The 18,673-nt window shown below is 45.9% G+C and overlaps 1 protein-coding gene across 3 annotated transcripts in view; it reads left to right on the forward strand.

Moving 5' to 3' along the window:
- The window catches only part of COBL (cordon-bleu WH2 repeat protein), an 88,314-nt gene that overhangs the window by 37,309 nt on the left and 32,332 nt on the right, over positions 1 to 18,673 (forward strand). The window lies entirely within an intron of this gene.

Below are 18,673 nucleotides of genomic sequence, written 5' to 3' on the forward strand. Positions count from 1 at the left end.
AACAGGAACTTTACAAAACACACATTTATTCTCCCATAGGGGCTTAATTTCCTTTCCTTCTGCCTTGGTGTCCCTTGGCTTGTCCCTGCTTTATATAGGCCGAGTGCTTCACATTCCTGCTAGTCTTGGTTGGAACCCTTTTTTGCTCATTCCATAAAATGGCTCTTCTTTAAAATAAACTTGAAACTAAGTCTGTACCTCCCAGGTGGGAGGCTTGGCCCGGGATCATGGTTAGAAGTTATCTGAGGGGGACTCTGGAGCCGCAGACTTCTCACTTAGTTTCCTTTTTATCCTGGTTGTCTGTCTGTCCATCAGTCTTTTTTTTTAAAGACTTATTTATTTTAGAGAGAGCAAGCGAGCATGTAAGCAATGGGGAGGGGCAGAGGGAGAGGGAGAGAGAGTCCCAAGCAGATTCCACACTGAGCATGGAACCCAGTGTGGGGCTCGATCTCATGACCCAGAGACCATGACCTGAGTCAAAACCGAGTCGGATGCTCAATCACGTATGCCACGACCGAGGCGCTCCCCGTCTGTCCATCAGTCCTAATCTTAACAAATCTTCCTCTCTCCCTCCAGGGGTGATCTTTATCCCCAGAGACTGCCCCCCTCCCCCATTCCCATCTACAGACCTTTCCGGCCGCGCCCCAGTGATCTGTTGGAAAAGCCTACAACAGGACATATTTTAAAAGAAAGTATTTTGAGTTTTGGGCTTCCTAAGCATTTTCTAATGCCACGAAGTTGTTTTGAGGTCTCCATGATATCTTAGCTATCTTCTGATGCGAAGAACTTTAGGCGCAAATGGCACCTCATTTGGTGGTACGCTTGCATGGTTAAAGGGTGTAAATCAAACACGGTGACTTCTGGTGGGTGTGTGCCGTGTGCCTCTTTATTTTGCTGGGGTTTAGAGTCTGAACTTTTTCATAACCCGCAGATCATATTTCTAGCATTTAGCACTTTTCAACCAGTCCCCTCTGGGGACGTCTTTTTGCTTTCGATTGGGAAGGATATTTCTTTCTCAGTGAAAATCACGAATTCCAGGATCATGATCACTTACGTTTTTTGTTTTTTTTTCCCAATGAGAATCGCGTTTCCCTAATGTTATAGCATGTAGATGCTAAGCCAAATCAGCATTTTAAAACCGTCTTCCATCCAGAGAAGATGTGGTGTTTTTCAGATTTTAACGTACTTCTCCAGAGTGGATAAAGTCTGCTGGAATAGGAAAATGTATAGTAAGTAGAGAATCGGGAATTCTGAATGAAAAGTAAACAGTTCTCTATACCCTGAATAATGAACAGAGTTCCCTGTGAGGCAGTAAAAGCTTTTTACTGAAATCTATTTTATTTGGCACAGAATGAGTGGAGAAATTGGCTCACAGAAACCCTCTCCTTTTTTAAGCATATGAGTGGCATATGGATTAGATTTAAGCATTTGCTAGCACCATTTTTTTTTCCTTTTTAAATGAAAGGTATTTTGTTATTTACTAATTTCTGGGAAAGGAACCCAAAAATGTATTGTTGTCATTGTTGGGGAAAAACGTCAATTCCTTCTTCATGAACTTCCTTCCATATAAAGATAAGATGTTTGTTTGGAAAGCCTTATTTATATGCAACTGTTGCTAACATTAATATCCTGAATGAAAAGGAAAGGCTTATTTTCAAGGACATGACTAGTTTTGGAAAAGGAAAACGCGTCTATTTTCTTATTTTAGAGGATTTTTTCTTATCATCTGGTCTGAAAAATTTGGGGTTTCTGTATTCAGGTCTTAGAGTGGGAATATTTTCAGCCACGTCCCGGCTCATCGGAAACATTTTCAAAAACGCGGTCTTTGTATGCATGTTTGTTACCTGATGATAGACTCACAACATGATCATCAGTATTGGTAATTTCTAAAAGTACTTTCCGTAGAGCAGTTCCTAGAGGTGTTGGGGCCAGTGGAAAAGAAATTAACAGTGTCCCCGGGCAAGCCTGTTAGCAGAGAAATTGGCAAGACGGGTAAAGAAACGTGTTATCTTTCCATCTATCCTTCCAGAAGTGGCCAGACCAAGGTGTTCCCCTTTCCCAGTACCTTGAACGTAGTTCTAATCAAGTGGAACGTTCAGACAGGAATGATATATATGTGAGGGCATCATATGCTAAGTCAGTATTTTTCAGACTTAAGTGAGCATCAGAATCACCCCCAAAGGGCTTGTTAAAACACATTTTACTTGGCTCCACCCTGAGAGTTTCTGATTCAGGAGATCTGGGGCAGGGCCTGAGAATTGGCATTCCAGCAAGTTCCCAGGCAAACCCCACTTTGAGAACCGCCATGCTACAGACTGCCACTGCCCTGATCCACCCACACAGATTTGGAACTAACAAATGTGAGAGAGAGCCGCTCGGTGTAAATATTCTTAACAGATCCTGAGAGAGTCTTCGGCAGGACAGTTACCTAGAAAGGAATGAATCTGCGCTATGTAATAATATTTGGGCACAGGTCGCCGTGGTGTTAGCTGGGGCCTGACGTTGGATGTTAAGATGAATAAATAGCTCCACTCACTCTCTGGTCCTCAGTTTTCCTCCTCTGCAGAATGGGAAGACTAAAAGCAGCCTCCCCAGGTGCATGATGTAGAGGTCAGAGCAGGGGCCCTGGAGTGGCCACCTGGGTCCAGATCCCAGCGCTGTCACTCCTGGTAGTCCTTGGTGAGTCCCTCCACTCGCACCCCTCCTTCCCCGAGGTGCACATACCGCATAACCAGGTGGCGTGAGAGCCAGGCATCAGGGGATGCGGGAGCCTGAGGCAGGGAGGGCTGGGTGGTGGGGGCAAAGGCTCTATGCCCTGGCCAGCCTCCTGCACGAACCAAGTTGCAGACTAAATCTAAAACTCAAACTCTCCATTGCTATAAACATCAGGGGCAGTGCAAAAAGTTGCCACACCCCGGGGGCAGGTTCATCCCGTTAAATGATGCCACACACCCCCTTGGTGGCATTTTTGCCCCATCAGTCACAGACTGAACACCCCGTTCACTAGTCCACACTGTCAGAGATTATCAGGGGACGATTGCTCATCCCTTTTATGCCTTTGGAGCCTCTCTCTGAGAAGAACGAGAACAGAATCCTGTCCAGTAATCCGTTAGGTGACTCAGTTTACCTATTCAGGATCAAAGCAATCCCACATAAATCATACTTGCTGGCTTCTGCCTCTGTACAACACTTTGCTGGCTACAGAGAGGCTTCTTTCGCTTTTCTGTCAATTGATTAAAAATAACTTGTGGGACTTTACTAGAAAATGCTGTGTTGTCTAACTTGAGTTATCATTTCCCACAAATCCGGAATGAACAGCTCTTCACTATTTTTTCAGTCGGCACACGGTTCTTCTACGCCTGCTGTTGTGCCTATAACAACTATAAATCCTTTTTTATTGTGAGTAAAAGTCATTCAGAAAGTGTTTCACCCATCCAGGCTTTCTTTTGTCCTATAGTATTTGAATTATTGCATTCATCGCAGAGAGCGTTCAACACCATAAAATTCCAACATGACAAGTGCGCTTGTACATGATCTCAAGTTTGTTGCATCAGGACTAAAATAACTGGTTGTATTGGCCATTAAAATGAGAGATGGGGGGGGTTGGTGTTATGATCAGTTATTGGCCTTACCCAAAATAGATTTTTTCCATGAAACATTGCTTATGTATTTGATAAATATATCTTCAACAGCTGCTATTTGCAAGCCCCGTGCTTACAAGCAAGAATTGGTATTCATTCCTCGAATATCTTAGTGCGATGTACACATAAACACACAGCGTTTTGTACTGTGTAAATAATTAGGGTAACCTGCACGTGTTAGAAATTAGGGGAAAGTATTCCCACTTGAGGTTCCATTTCTGGAAACATCATGAGAATCAGGTGATTAGAATATTACGAGAAATCGTAAAACTTTGCTGAGTGCACCCCCAATGAAAAGTTTCGTCCAGAACTGAAGTATGCATTTGACGGTTTCTGTGATGGCGTATCGCCTTGTTCTGCCATGTTCCCGACCTCGCTCTTCATCCCAATCCACAGCAGAGAGAAGGCTCCAGCAAAGGAGTCCCCACCGAGCAGGGCCACAGACCAGGGTGGGCTCCAAATGCCTTCTCCTCCCTGCTGTTAGGACTGACAGTTGTTGCTTATGGAATTGATCATCCACGAGGATGTCGGGGTGAATGGGATCCCTATTCCCACAGAGCCATGGCCACGGTCCTTCTTCTGGGGTGAAGTCTCCTTTAAGTTCTGTGTCCTGCCTCATGGTGGTTGTTAATTTGTTTCTGGCAAAGTGGATGATGCTTGGAGACTTTTAAAAAATTATTCTTCAATTATTCTTCAGGGGCGCCTGGGTAGCTCAGTAGGTTAAACATCTGCTTTCTGCTCAAGTCGTGATCCCAGGGTCCTGGGATCGAGTCCTGCATCAGGCTCCCTGCTCGGTGGGGAGTCTGCCTCTCCCTCTGCCCCTCCCCCCGCTCATGCTCATGCTCTCTCTCTTTCTCTCTCAAATAAACAAATAAATAAATCCTTTTAAAAAGTTATTCTTCATAGTAATCAAAGACCTTCGATGACCTCCAGGGTGTGGGTGGGGCTCACATGAACCTGGCTCGTCCATTTGGCTTCCCGGAGCGCTGTGCTGACCAGGCAGGATTTGAAGGTCAGTTCAGGAGAGAAGAGTGGTCCCTTCAATATGCCTGTGCGCCAGGGACCTGGGAGGGGAAGAGGCCCCACCTGGACTGACCCCCGGTGTGACATGAGGAGGGGAGGTCTGCAGACTCACCTCCCTCTCTCATGCGCCTCCACCTGTCAGCGAGGACTGATCCCAAAGCCAGCCACCTCCCCCCACGCCCACCTTAGCCCCCCGGTGCAGGCGCTCCTGCCCTGGGATAACCCCCATTGCAGTGGCCTCGTCCTCGGTCCCTGCTGCTGCCCCTGCCCCTCCGTCTGCACACTCTTTCTACACCACTGCTAGAGCTACACTTGCGACAACAAAAGTGGGGGCCTGTCTCCCCTTTGCATACCCTGGAGAATAACCCGCCCTCTCACCTCGGCCTGCAGGCCTCCACGCTCTGGGCCCAGCACCTCTGTCCATGCCCTCACCCCCCTGCCCAAAGAGGCCTTTACCTTGTCCTGGCCACGGGGCCTGTCACCTTCTTCCCTCACCCACACCCTGCTTGGAGGTCACTTCCCCAGCAAGGCCTCGTTGACCGTCCACCCTCTGGTCACAGTTCGTGCTGTCTGCCGTTCTGTCCCGTTTCTCTTCCAGCTTCTAACACGTAAGCCCAGAGGCAAGGGACTTCGTCTCTGGACCCACTGACGTGTCTCAGGGTCTAACACTGTGCCACCACATCGGTAAACGTGTGTATTAATTCACTTCATGCATACATGATTCCTCTATCAGGCAGGCGCAGACGGGTCCTCTCTAAGTGAAAACCACTGATTTCAAAATGTAATGCGAAGGGTAATGAATTGCCCTGCTCACAGAGCCTACTTAGAAGTGGCGACAGATCTGGCCAGAACACATGCCATTTGCTCGTCGCTACAGGAGGAGACTGTCTGTGAGCCCGACAAGCGCAGGCTTCTGCCAGATGCTAGAGCTAGAAGTGCCCACCAGGTGTAGACGGGCTGAGGTGTGGGAACTGTGTGTGGAGGCTGGAGGGCGTGGAGAAGCCTGTGCGTGCTGTGCAGGCTGGAGCCGCTGGGGGGACAGAGCCTCCTGGGGAGTGGTCAGCCTCCGAGGGCGGGACACACACACACACACGTACCCCGCTTCCTGTGCTCCGTGACGAGGAGCAGAGTGGGGCACCTGCAGCCCAGGGGCGGGGAAGGAGCCGCGGGTGTGGCCGAAGCCTGGACCCTGCCACATCGTACGATTCTCCACTCTTAGATGGGTACAGGAGCCTCCCACAGTCGGGAGGTGAAATAGGAGGATACGTGGAAAGGAGCTGCAGAGAGGGAAGCTCTCTGTTCTCTCTCCCTCCCCCCACCCCCAGACCTTCTCTCTGAGTGTCGGTGATTTTCTGCCCCCCAGGCCCTTCTGCCTGCTCCCTGTGTGTCCTGTTAAACTCCCTTCTGTCGGTTTGCTCTTTTAATGCCTCTTAACCATGTTTCTTCAAAATAACACATGCACAGATACATGTGTATCTCTATCTCTGTGGGGGGGGGGGCACTCTTCTGCCATTTGTAGAATCCGAGACCACACGAATTGTTGGCTTCGCCCTCACAGCCCCCCTGGCAAGTTTGCTCATTGTGACGGCCCTTCTTCAGCTGAGTTGAGGAAACTGAGGCCAGGCCCGCTGCAGGTCGGAGACAGCACAGACCTTGGCTGTACAAGGTGACCCTTCTAAACGGCGGGGTGGGGGGCTCGGGGCCTGTGCCCCGACCTGCAGACGCAGGACTCCCCACCTCCAGTGCGGAAGTCACTGTGCCCCAAGCGGCCGCGTTCCCTCTGTGACTTTGTCAGACACACAGACCTTGGCGAGGACGAGGTGCCGACATCGAGGTTGGGAGTCCTGCGTCTCAGGGACTCGTCCCAGGGTTTGAATAGACGTCCTTACAAACCCAGAGGAGCTGCCAGGCTTCCTCTCAGCGGTGGCAGAGGGCTTTCCACCTCCCCGCTGTTGACCGAACGATGCACTTTAATGTTCTGGAATACCATGGGAGCGCCGTGTTTCCATTTCCTTCCCGTGTGGCGGTGCCTGGCTCTCCTCTGAAGGTCAGGAGCAGCGTAGGGCTTATCCCTTTTTGTGGTGGGGCTGCAGGTTGGTAACTCAGCAGAGCATCTCTCCCCGGGGGGGGGGGGGGGTGGAGTGGATGCAGATGGCCCCTTCCGCCCTCCCGGTCGCCTTGCAGGAAAGCCCCTCTGTCCCTGCCCTCCTCCCACCAGCCCGGCCCTGTCCTTGGGCAGGCAGGAAAGTGAGGCCTTTGGCTTCTTCTGTGTGTTTGTTCCTGAGCCTGTTGTGAACGTTTCTTTCTTTATAAAACTCAGATGTCTTCAACAAAAGACACGCCGAGCACCCCTCTCCCCAGAATGCCCCCTCCCCAGCTTTTTGTCCAAAGCAGATGCAACAGGTGACTGCCTATGGAAAGGAAAAGCATTTTCCAGGCTGCATCTTCCCCTCAGCAGAGTGCAAAACCTCCACGATGTGTTCCCTGCTATTGTGGTTTCTCTCAGGATAAAAGCAGACTTATTCTCTCAGGCACATCATCCTGTGTGTTTGGGTTATAGGCGGCTGTCTGACTGGCTGGAGGGCGTGCATCCCCCTCTCTGTGGCTCTGTCCCTCTCCATGGGCATGATGAGCTATCCCCAGACATTGTGACTTGTAGGACATTTTACAGCATTTGGGATTTTCCAGTTCAGTCACTCTGTAGTGACCTTGCGCCCTTAGCTCTCCTTAGAGAACCCCTTAGCAGAGGTCAGTAAGGTGCCACTCTGTGGAGCCTCAGCACCCGCCCCCTGTCCCCACAGCCTTGAGTACACAGTGTAGACTTGCCATCCACTTGGCTGAATCCCGACTGGGGACAATGACCTGTTTGCGGTACGTCCCAGCCCCAAGCACAGTGCCTGGCATGCAGTCATCCATCAGTGAGCATTTCATAAACAAACCAGTGTGGGCCGGATGACAGAAGGGCCAAGGAGAGCCCTACGAGGCGGCATGGCTTCTCTTCAACCATGATAAATGAACTGTTGTCTACCTGGAAGGTCTCCGGTGACACACACAGGGAGAATGGGCCCTGTGATCGATGACGTACATGGTGTGTGTATCCGGCTGGAGGCTCAGGTACCTGGGGGCAGCTAGACAGGAGGCCTGCCAGGATCTGGAGTGATCTTCAGTGCGATGGCATTTGGAGGTGAGGGAGCATCAGGGTCTCTAATGGCCCCTAGCTCTGTTGCTCCCGTGTCCCCCATGCTGTAGACCCTGGACAAGCGTAACCCCATACCCAGGTCCCATCGAAGCTTCTCGATGCGCTCTAATCCAAGGTTGACCCTGGCACCCCTAGATTTCCAATGCAAGAATGGTTGCAGCTGAGGAAAAGGCGCAGGTATTTTGAGGAGCCGGCAGTCAGTTGAGTCTGGGAAGAGTTCACAGTAGTGTGATGCTAGGGAGAGGTGGAAAAACGAAAATATGCCAAGAAGAGAACATTCTAGAAATTGAAGAGTCTAGAAATAGCAGAAATTAGAATACTTAAGCAGAGAAATGTAAAGGCTCACGAGTTCCTGTCCTGAGCGGGGGCTGCATCCAGAGGACGGGACAGGGACCAGTGCGTGGGCCCACTCTTCTAGAAATGCTTGTTTTCATGGAATATAGGAAAGAATCTTCTTTGAGGCAAAGTTGGGGTGCTGGCGTGACGAATATGGGGAAGCACCATGTGGCAGTTAGGTGTAGAGTTGGCTCCCATGATCTCCTAGCAAGGCAGTGCGACGTTATCTTAGTTTTCTTAGCTGCTCTTATAGGGACTGTGGGCTCCTTTTCGTAGGTGATGGGCACGCAGAGGGTGAGTGGCTTACTCAAGGCCGTGTCTGAGGAAAGCCTTCATGGAACCTATAACAGTTTGAGCTGTGACAGGCACAGTGACCGCCTGCCAGCTAAGTTAAGGGGAACTCGTTTGCTGGGCTGCCGTGATGACGAGACACCACAGACTCGGGGGCTGGCGCAACAGAAATTTATTTCTCATAGTTCCGAGGCTCTTAGTCCAAGATCGGGGTGCTCCTGAGGCCTCTCAAGGCTTGGAGATGGCTGTCTCTGCACTGTGTGCTCATGGGGTCTGCCCTGCATGCACATGTCTCTCCTTCTTGTACAAGGAATATGGGAATCGCCCTCTTGGCCTCATTTTGGTTTAATCACCTCTTTAAAGACCCTCTCTCCAAAAATAGTCACATTCTGAGGTATGGGGATTAGGACTTCAAGGTACAAATCTGAGGGGGAGGGTATGTGCAGAATTTAGTCCATAACAAAAGGAAGCTGGGTTTCTGTTTATGAGCAGTTTTCTTAGCCATAAGGAATTCGAGAGCAAATATGATTCGGTGCTTTATAGGCTTTATTTAATTGGAGCAGACGTCTTATGTCCCCAAATACTGGAGAATGGCCCTTGTCTGGGTAGATTATGGCATAGGGATCCAATCCATGGGAAATTCTCACTCGCAACCTTGCTTTTTATGATCCCCCCTAATTCCCGTGCCAGGGGCCAGAGACTAGGCTGGATGAAGGTGTCACTTCCAGATTCTTTCCCAGCAGGTGGCATGCAGATCATAGATACAGTCCTAGCCTAGAAAGACCATCCATCCTGGCCGGGAGTGTTTTAACTGTTAACTCAGCGGGGGGTGGAAGGCCATTGTGCCACACCAACCACGTGCGGAAGTGCACTCAAAAAGATTTCCAGGGCAGCTGGGCAGAGAAGGCATGTCATCCGGTCCTCAGCCAGCTGGTCCCAAGGTCAGCATGAAGACGATTAAGGACCCGACGATGGCTCAGTCCTTGCTGTATTTCAGCTACTCTGCTAGATCTCACGTATGTCATCATTTCATTTAACTTAATCTGGTCCTGTCTTCCTTGTACCAGTGAGGACACAAGGTCTACCAGGGTGAAGAGAGGTCACAGGGCCATGCCAGTAAGTGGCAGAAGTCGGGCCTGCCAGAGACATCTTTCTGGCAGGAAGTTCTCCCGCATGGGCACTGATCGGGATCAGAGGGAAATGTGTGGCCATCGGGTGGCATTGTGTTTGAGTGGGAGACGTGTGGGCTTGAATCCCGGCACCGCACCCTCTGCGGGAGATGCCGTGGGGCTCGGGTGGCGTCAGGTGCTGGGGCATCATAACCACTGCTGCTACCATCATCTCTTCTGATGTAGAGATTCTCAAATGGATAGAAGGTTTGAAACAGGGGGCTACACTCATTTACTCCTCCTTGACACAGAAGGCAGGTGTTTGCTAGTGGAGAATGAAAACCCAAAGATTAAAAACAATTCTAGGGACGCCTGGGTGGCACAGTCAGTTAAGCGTCCGACTCTCGGTTTCGGCTCAGGTCATGATCTCGGGGTCATGAGCTCGAGCCCTGCGTCAGGCTCCGTGATTAGCACAGAGTCAACTAAAGTTTCTCTCCCTCTGCCCCTTCCCGTGTGTGCTCTCTCTCTCTCTCAAATAAATAAATCTTTTTTTTTTTTTTAAAGATTTTATTTATTTAATTGACAGGGAGAGAGAGAGAGAGACAGCATGAGAGGGAACACAAGCAGGGGGAGTGGGAGAGGAAGAAGCAGGCTTCCGGCTGAGCAGAGAGCCCGACGTGGGGCTTGATCCCAGGACCCTGGGATCATGACCTGAGCTGAAGGCAGTCGCTTAACCAACTGAGCCACCCAGGCGCCCCAATAAATAAATCTTAAAAAAAAAAAATTCTAAAATATCTTCTTGGAGAAAGAACATATTCACACTCCACTGTGCACCGCAAATACCCTGATTTTTCCACAGAGCAGATTCTCCCTGCTCCGAATCCATGGAGCTCTTTCTCGACAGCCCATCCCGCTTCTCATGGAGCTGACCCTATAGTTGGAACATCTGGCAGAATCAGGACAGAATCAGTTCACCTCCATTTGTGCCCTTTGTCAAGGAAATGAAGCAAACCTGGCAGACTCATCCTGAGGAATGCCAGCCTGCTGTTCTCTGGGCGAATGACCAAATCAGTGGAGTGGATGTCACCTGGTTTGCCCCAGCCAAAGATACAGAAGTTTGACTGGTCTGAAACCCATTTATATTTATTATTTTTGTGGCTCTACCCAGTTGGCAAAACTCTGTGTATCTGCTCATCCAGTGTGTTATGGGGCTTCAGGAGTCTTGATAGGAATGAAGGATTAAACAAGTGGGACCGTGTAAGTTTCTTTCAGACCTAGCCTAACTCGGTCTCCTTTTGAGGCAACCCTTTAAGGAATAATTCTGTCGTTGAGTCTTCAAATGTTCCAGATAGGGGAGCCTGTGTGGTTCAGTTGGCTAAGTGGCTGTCTTGGGCTCAGGTCATGGTCCCGGAGTCCCAGGATTGAGCGCCGCATCAGGCTCCCCAATCAGCGGGGAGTCTGCTTCTCTCTCTGACCCTCCCCCCTCTCATGCGCTCTCTCTCTCTCTCTCTCTCAAATAAATAAATGAGGTCTTTAAAAAAACAAAAACAAAAACGCATGTTCCAGATATGAAGTACATCTACCGGGTTAGCAAATCACCAAAACTAGCACAAAATTAAATAAGGGATTTGCACAGGTTCCTTTGGAAAGAAACAGCCACATATAGGTTTTGTTTAGCTCCTAAAATATGGAAAAGTGAATACAAAATGTATGATGGTACAGAACAAGGTCTTTTTTTTTTAACATTGGAGGAAGTGGAAATGCTAGGAGACTGCATATTTGGGATGTTTCCTTCTTCCGCGAGGAGGCAAAGATGCAGATCTGCATTGTGTTCAGAGGAAGTCTTACTCTTTCATCAAAACAAACAGCCATGTGAACCTGGAGTGTCCCATCCCGTTGCAGAGCCTAGGAAAACAGTCGGTGCCACAAACGAACTTCCTTGGGTGGAGAAAACAGGGTGGAGGATATGGAGAGTTTGCAGAGAAAGGAAATGGGAGCTATTTCGGTGGTTTTACATCCACACTTTGTTACAGGCCCTTTCCTCCCTGACACTTCCAGCTACCGAAGCAAGCTTATTTGAAGAAGATTAGATGCTCATGTATTTTTAGCTGTCGCCCAAGTGTGACATTTATGGAGGCCCCTTTGATAACATCAGAATGTAATGTGAGCTTGCCCCTTTCCTACACGTTGACGTTGTGGTTGACACAAAGGAAAGGAAATCTGGGCTTCATGTTCTAGCCTCACACGGCTTAAATCTTCAGTGTTCAAGTGTATGGTTCTTGTCCCCATACGTTGTCCCTCTTGTCACGTTGGTTTTGGCCATCAACCATGGTAACCAACAGTCTATGTGTTTCTTCTTATAAAGAGAACCTGGTAAAATCGTGATTTCATTATTTTTCTTGCCTTTGTGTGTTGCTTCTTTATATCCGAATATTTTTAGGACTCTTAACGATCACCCTGATACCCAACAATCAGAACAGTGGGTTTTAGAATTCAAATCAGTATTTTAAATTTATCGCATAAAAGACCCTAATTCCTCTCCTGGAGGCATCATTGGGCCTTTGGAACCGAGAGCCAAGTGCAGAGCCAGGGGCAGCCCCGTTTGGTCTTGAACTTCCGTTCCCAGCCTTCTCTGATCTGGCTTCATTGCGATTGATCATCCTTCATGTTTAGAAACATTTGATTTATTTCTCAGCCACCTTCACACAGTTTGGGTCTCTGAAGCTGTACTTCTCTGCATCAAAGGACACAATCAGCAGAGTGACCAGGACACCTACAAAATGGGAGAAAATAGTTGCAATTCGTGTATCTGATAGAGTGTTAATATTCAGAATATATCAAGAATGCATATAAAGCAACAATAAGAAATAACTCTAAAATAAGCAAAGGACTTGAGTAGACATTTCTATAAAGAAAACAGTGAATCGTGGAACACTACATCAAAAACTAATGATGTATGGTGACTAACATAACATAATAAAATTAAATTAAAAAAAAAAAGAAAATATGCAGGGAGCCAATAAGCCCAGGAAAAGGTGCTCAGCATCACTAATTACGAGGGAATTACAAATCAATACCAAAACGAGATTCCACCTCCCACACCATTAGGATGGTTACCATCAAAACCAAAAAACAAAACAGAAAATAACAACTGTGGTCAAGGCCATGGGGAAATTGGAACCCTTGTGCACTCTCGGTGGGAATGTAAAACGGTGCAGCCGCTATAAAACACAGTATGGCAGTTTTTGAAAAAAATTAAAAATAAAATTACCGTATGATCCAATACTTCCACTTTGGGGTATGTAACCAAAAGAATCAAAAATGGAGTCTCAAGATATTCACACACCCAAGTTGTTGGCAGCATTATTCACGATAGCCAAGAGGCAGAAGCAACCCAAGCACCCATAGATGGATACATGGATAACAAATGCAGTACATCCATACAGTGGAATATTATTCGGCCTTAAAAAGGAAGAACATCCTGACACCTGCTGTAACATGGATGACCCTTGACATTGTGCTGAGTGATGGAAGCCCATCACAAAAAGACAAATACAGTATGATTCCACTTACATGAGATCCATAAAGTCATCAGAAAGTATACTGGTGGCTGCCAGGGGCTCAGGAGGGAGAACGGGGAGTTGTTGTTCTGTGAGTATAGAGTTTCCATTTTGCAAGACGAAAAGAGTTCTGGAGGTTGGTTATACACTTGGCATGTGCTTAACGCTACTGAACCACATACTTAAAACTTATTTTCCTCTGAAACTAGTAATACACTGTATGTTAATTAATTGAATTTAAATTAAAAAAAATTATTTTTATATTGCATGTATTTTGCTGCAATTAAAACTAAAGATAATAATAATTCACCACTTAAAAATAAATGATTATTGGGGTGCATATGGCCCTTCTTTTCACTACATCTGTGTCTTTGGGGTAAATACCGAGTAGTGCAATTGCTGGGTCATAGGGTAGCTCTATTTTTAATTTTTTGAGGAACCTCCATACTGTTTTCCAAAGTGGCTGTACCAACTTGCATTCCCACCAACAGTGTAAGAGGGCTCCCCTTTCTCCACAACGTCGCCAACATTTGTTGTTTCTTGCCTTGCCAATTTTTTTTTTTTAAAGATTTTATTTATTTATTTGACAGAGAGAGACACAGCGAGAGAGGGAACACAAGCAGGGGGAGTGGGAGAGGGAGAAGTGGGCTTCCCGCCGAGCAGGGAGCCCGATGCGGGGCTCGATCCCAGGACCCTGGGACCATGACCTGAGCCGAAGGCAGACGCTTAACGACTGAGCTAGCCAGGCGCCCCGTTGCCTTGCCAATTTTTGCCATTCAAACTGGTGTAAGGTGGTATCTCAATGTGGTTTTGATTTGAATTTCCCTGATGGCTAATGATGATGAACATTTTTTCATGTGTCTATTGGCCATTTGTATGTCTTCTTTGGAGAAGTGTCTGTTCATGTCTTCTGCCCATTTATTGACTTGATTATTTGAAGGAGGGGGAATCGGAGGGGGAGGCAAACCATTACAGACTATAGACTCTGGGAATCAAACTGAGGGTTTTAGAAGGAAGGGGGGTTGGGGGGATGGGCTAGCCTGGTGATGGGTATTAAGCAGGGCAGGTATTGCATGGAGCACTGGGTGTTATATGCAAACAATGAATCATGGAACACTACATCAAAAACTAATGATGTACTATATGGTGACTAACATAACATAATAAAATTTAAAAAATAAAATAAAAATAAAATAAATGATTATTGATAAGTGATTTCACCATTTCCTTTAAAAGGTAAAATCTTAAATGAAATCTTTTTTAAAAAAGATTTTATTTATTTGGGAGAGAATTCAAGAGAGCAAGTACGAGCGGGGTGAAGGGCAGAGGGAAAAGCTGACTCCCTGCTGAGCAGGGAGCCCAATGCAGGACTCGATCCCAGGACTCTGGGAACATGACCTGAGCCGAAGGCAGATGCTTAACCGACTGAGCCACCCAGGCATCCCATTGTGTAAAGTATTTTCAGTGAAGGTTCACTGATCCTGAAACACTTTTCATGGGTAGATTTATTTATCAGTGAAGTAGCTTATGCTTTAGATTCTTCACCCTCCCATTCCATGTACTTTCTTTCGCCTGCGCCTCACAGCATTTTGACAACATTTCTCATCCCTCTCCGGTCCACTCAGGCTAGAGTTATAAAGGGCTCTAGGGTTTTCTCTTTTTTTTTCCATGCTACCCTATTTACTATTTACTTCATCCCATATGTTAAGGTCACAACAATAGGAGTCCGGCAAGAAATCTGAAAGCATGTAGCATGTCTTTGCTGAGGGAAATAGACATCATGTATTTAAATGAGATCCGGTCATTTGTATGGTCTTTCTCACACATTTGCCATCTGTATAACTTTGGACAAGTCACTCAGAAGGACTTGCCAATCAACTTTCCTGGGTTCTGTTTCCTCAAATGTAAAATAAGAATAATACCGATGCCTGTCTACAGAACCAAGGTGGTCTTGAAAGCTAATGTATCAATAGGATTTGTAACAGTGCTTACAAAATTAGCAAGAATTTTCAAATATGTGAAGCCCTTCATAGATGAATATTCTTTTTTTTTTTCAAAGATTTTATTTATTTGACAGAGAGCGAGAAGGGCAGGGGGAGAGGGAGAAACAGGCTCTCCGCAGAGCAGAGAGCCCGATGCGGGACTTGATCCCAGGACCCTGAGATCACGACCCGATCTGAAGGCAGACGCGCAACCGACTGAGCCACCCAGGCGCCCTGAATATTCTTTTTAAGTGAACCATCTTACCCTGGGAATAATTTGGGAAACGTCTAAATAATAACTATCAGCGTCTGCCTGTTTATGTGGGGTCCACATGGGTTGACTACAAAGGCATTAGTTCAAAAGACAATTGACCTATATTTGAGATACAAAATCTTATTTTTCCCCTTATAATCTTTTCTTACTTTCCAGTTTCCATATTAACATAGAGAGGCTTAAGGCACAGGTTCTAATTTTAGAGGTGAAAGGACCGTCTGCAGATCCAGAACACAGCTTAGCTCTCTTCTTTGTTTACTTTATAAACAAGGGCCCAAGGTTAATGGACTTGCCCACACAAGCCCACTATTAAGTTATGGTTTCTCGAAAAGAACTTGGTTCTCAGGTTGATGCTTTACAACTCTTATTTAGGAAAGTAATAACTCTGTTAATATTGAGCTAGGTCCTGGTATGAACTATTAGAAACTATGTTATCATTACACATCATTAGGATTACAACAGATTCTAGAATATAGACCCTGATTACTATGGTAACTTAAGAGAGATAATAAAATCACCAGATAAACTTGATTTATAACCAAACTGAGATCATCTTTATTTGCCAGATAATGTTCCTATCTTTTCGATAGGTGTGTTTTAATATTTTTATTTTCCTGAATTAAAGTGTGTTATTTGTGGGACTTTCTGATGTGATATACTACTCTCTGGTGACTTTAAATATATATGGGGAGATACAAAGCTTCCGGGCAACTCTGGGACTTAGGAAACCAATTTCATGTTGGAGAGAGTTCCGAGTTGCAGACATTGATGAAGTGTCTCACATGACTCCCAGGAGACTAGGAACCAGTGATTTGCAGATGCCCTGCTTCTTTCATTGCTGCTTCTCTTTGGCTGAATCCAGGCTGTTCCCACGGTGTAGAGCATAGCTTTGCTTGTTCTCATGTATGCACCTGGAGGTATGTACCTGGAGGAGGTAGGCTGTGCCTGGATTTGAACCTGAGATGACATCAACACTAGCCTTTATAACTCTGAAGAAGTTATTTTACCTCCTAAGGCCCCACATTATAAGTCTGTAAAACATACTTCTGGTCCTGGTGGCCAACATACCTTAATGTGGGCCCCAGTGATGCACATCCTTGTACGATCCCCTCTGTTTGGGTGCACTGGGACCTGCAACTTGTCTCTGACCCATGGAATATGGGATGTCACTGACTTGATTAGGTTCCATTATATGGTAAAGGTAATGGGATGTCACTCCCTTGATTACATTTTGTTCTGTAAGATTCCATGTTAGCAGACCAGAGGGAGAGATTCCTCTGCTGACCTCAGACAAGCCAACACTCATGACATAAACTTCCTTCGAAGTGGACTGTGTGATAGGGAAATGCAGGTGGCCTCTGGCACCTGAAGATAACCCCCAGTCCATAATAAGAAGCTAGGTCTCTCGGTCAGACAGCTGCAAGGACAGAAACTCTTCCAACAATCTCAGTGAGCTTGCAAGTGGATATTCCAGATGGGAATACAGCCTGGATAATACCTTGACTACAGCCTTGTGAGACCTGAGGAGAGGACCCAGGTTAGCCATGCTTGGACTGCTGGCCATTAGGAACTGTGGGATACAAATGTGTCTATATTTAAACTACTAAGTTTATGTTGATGTGCTATGCAGCAATAGAAAATTAATATATATTCAGTAGATTATATATAGACTCAAGAAAGTAATCCATGATCACCAGTCTTCCTGGTCTGAAAAACCAGGACCAGAATTCAGGATGGCCACCAGCCTCTGGAAAGTGAGGGAAGAATACCAGAAAGCAGAGAGCCAGAGAGCCAGAAAATTTCTAGGTAAATTCGGTCCAAATCTGTGGCTGAGCCCTGAATCATGCATGCAAGAGGGAGGCACCAAGTGGCCTAGCTAAGAGTAAAAGAACTGAACCAAGATTTGAATTGCCAACCAAGGGACAGAATTTTCAGTGAGTCCAGCTTATTGTTTCCTAAAACAAAAAGAATTAATATTTCTCATAAGATATAAGAGAATGCATTATCTCATAAGCATAACATTTGCAATGGTCAGGATACAAACCAAAATTAGTCAACATAAGAAAAACCAGGAAAATATGATCTGTTCCTGTGAAAAAAGTGACAGTCAACAAAACCAACCTGGAGATGACCCAGGTGTTAGATTTAGCAGACAAAAAATTTGCTGCAGCTTATAAATATGCTTAATGGTAAAATGAGAAATATGCTTATAAAATGGAAAAGATCTCAGGAGATAATAAGAACTATAAAAAAGAACCAAATGGAAATTCTAAAGTAGAAAAATACAATGTCTTAAAATAAAAATGTCAATGGATGGGCTTAACAGCAGAATGAAGGTAACAAAATAAAAAGGGAGTGAGGTTGAAGATAAATCAATAGAAATTCTCTAATTTTAAGAAGAGAGAGAGAAAAAAAAAATCAAAATGCAAATAGAGCCTCGAAGATGTGTGAAACACTACCAAAATGTCTGATGGTTGTCAATAAAGTCCCGGAAGAAAAGAGAAAAATATATTTAAAGAAACAAGGGCCAAAGGTGTCCCAAATTTTGTAAAAGACATACATTGCCAGATTTAAAAGTTTAATGAATCCAAACCAGATTTAAAAAACAAACAAACTATACTTTATGTATGTTACAGAGAAATTGCTTGAAAACAGACTTCAGGAGAAATGCCTTATAAACAACTAGAGAAAAATAACATATTTTAAAAACTGCTGAATTTATTGTCAGAAACAATGGAAGCTAAGTAATAGTGGAACATAGTCTTCACAGTGCTGAGAGACATGAATTACTGTCAGTGCATTCAATATCCAGCAAAAATAGCCTTCAAGAGTGAAGGCAAAAGAAAGACAACTTAAGATAAAAAAAGATAAAGAATGTATTGCTGCCAGACATGCACAAAGGAAACACTAAAGGAAAATTTCATACTGAAGGAAAATAATACCAAATGGAAACTTGGAATCTTGGAAGGGAATGAAGAATATGAAAAATGGTGAAAGTCTGAGTAAATGTAAAGACTGGTTATTGTCTTTAGAAATTGTATCATATGTAAATGTTATACAAGTGCCAACTATAACAGAAAATACAGAAGGACACTGGGCGCCTGGGTGGCTCAGTCATTAATTGGCTGCCTTCAGCTCAGGTCATGATCCCAGGGTCCTGGGTCCCCACATCAGGCTCCCTTCTCAGTGGGGAGCCTGCTTCTCCCTCTCCCTCTGCCTGCCGTTCCCCCTGCTTGTGGGCTCTCTCTCTCTCTGTCA

Source organism: Leptonychotes weddellii, chromosome 12 (genome assembly GCF_054177405.1).
Source record: "Leptonychotes weddellii isolate Sample4059 chromosome 12, ASM5417740v2, whole genome shotgun sequence".
NCBI classification, from domain to species: domain Eukaryota; kingdom Metazoa; phylum Chordata; class Mammalia; order Carnivora; family Phocidae; genus Leptonychotes; species Leptonychotes weddellii.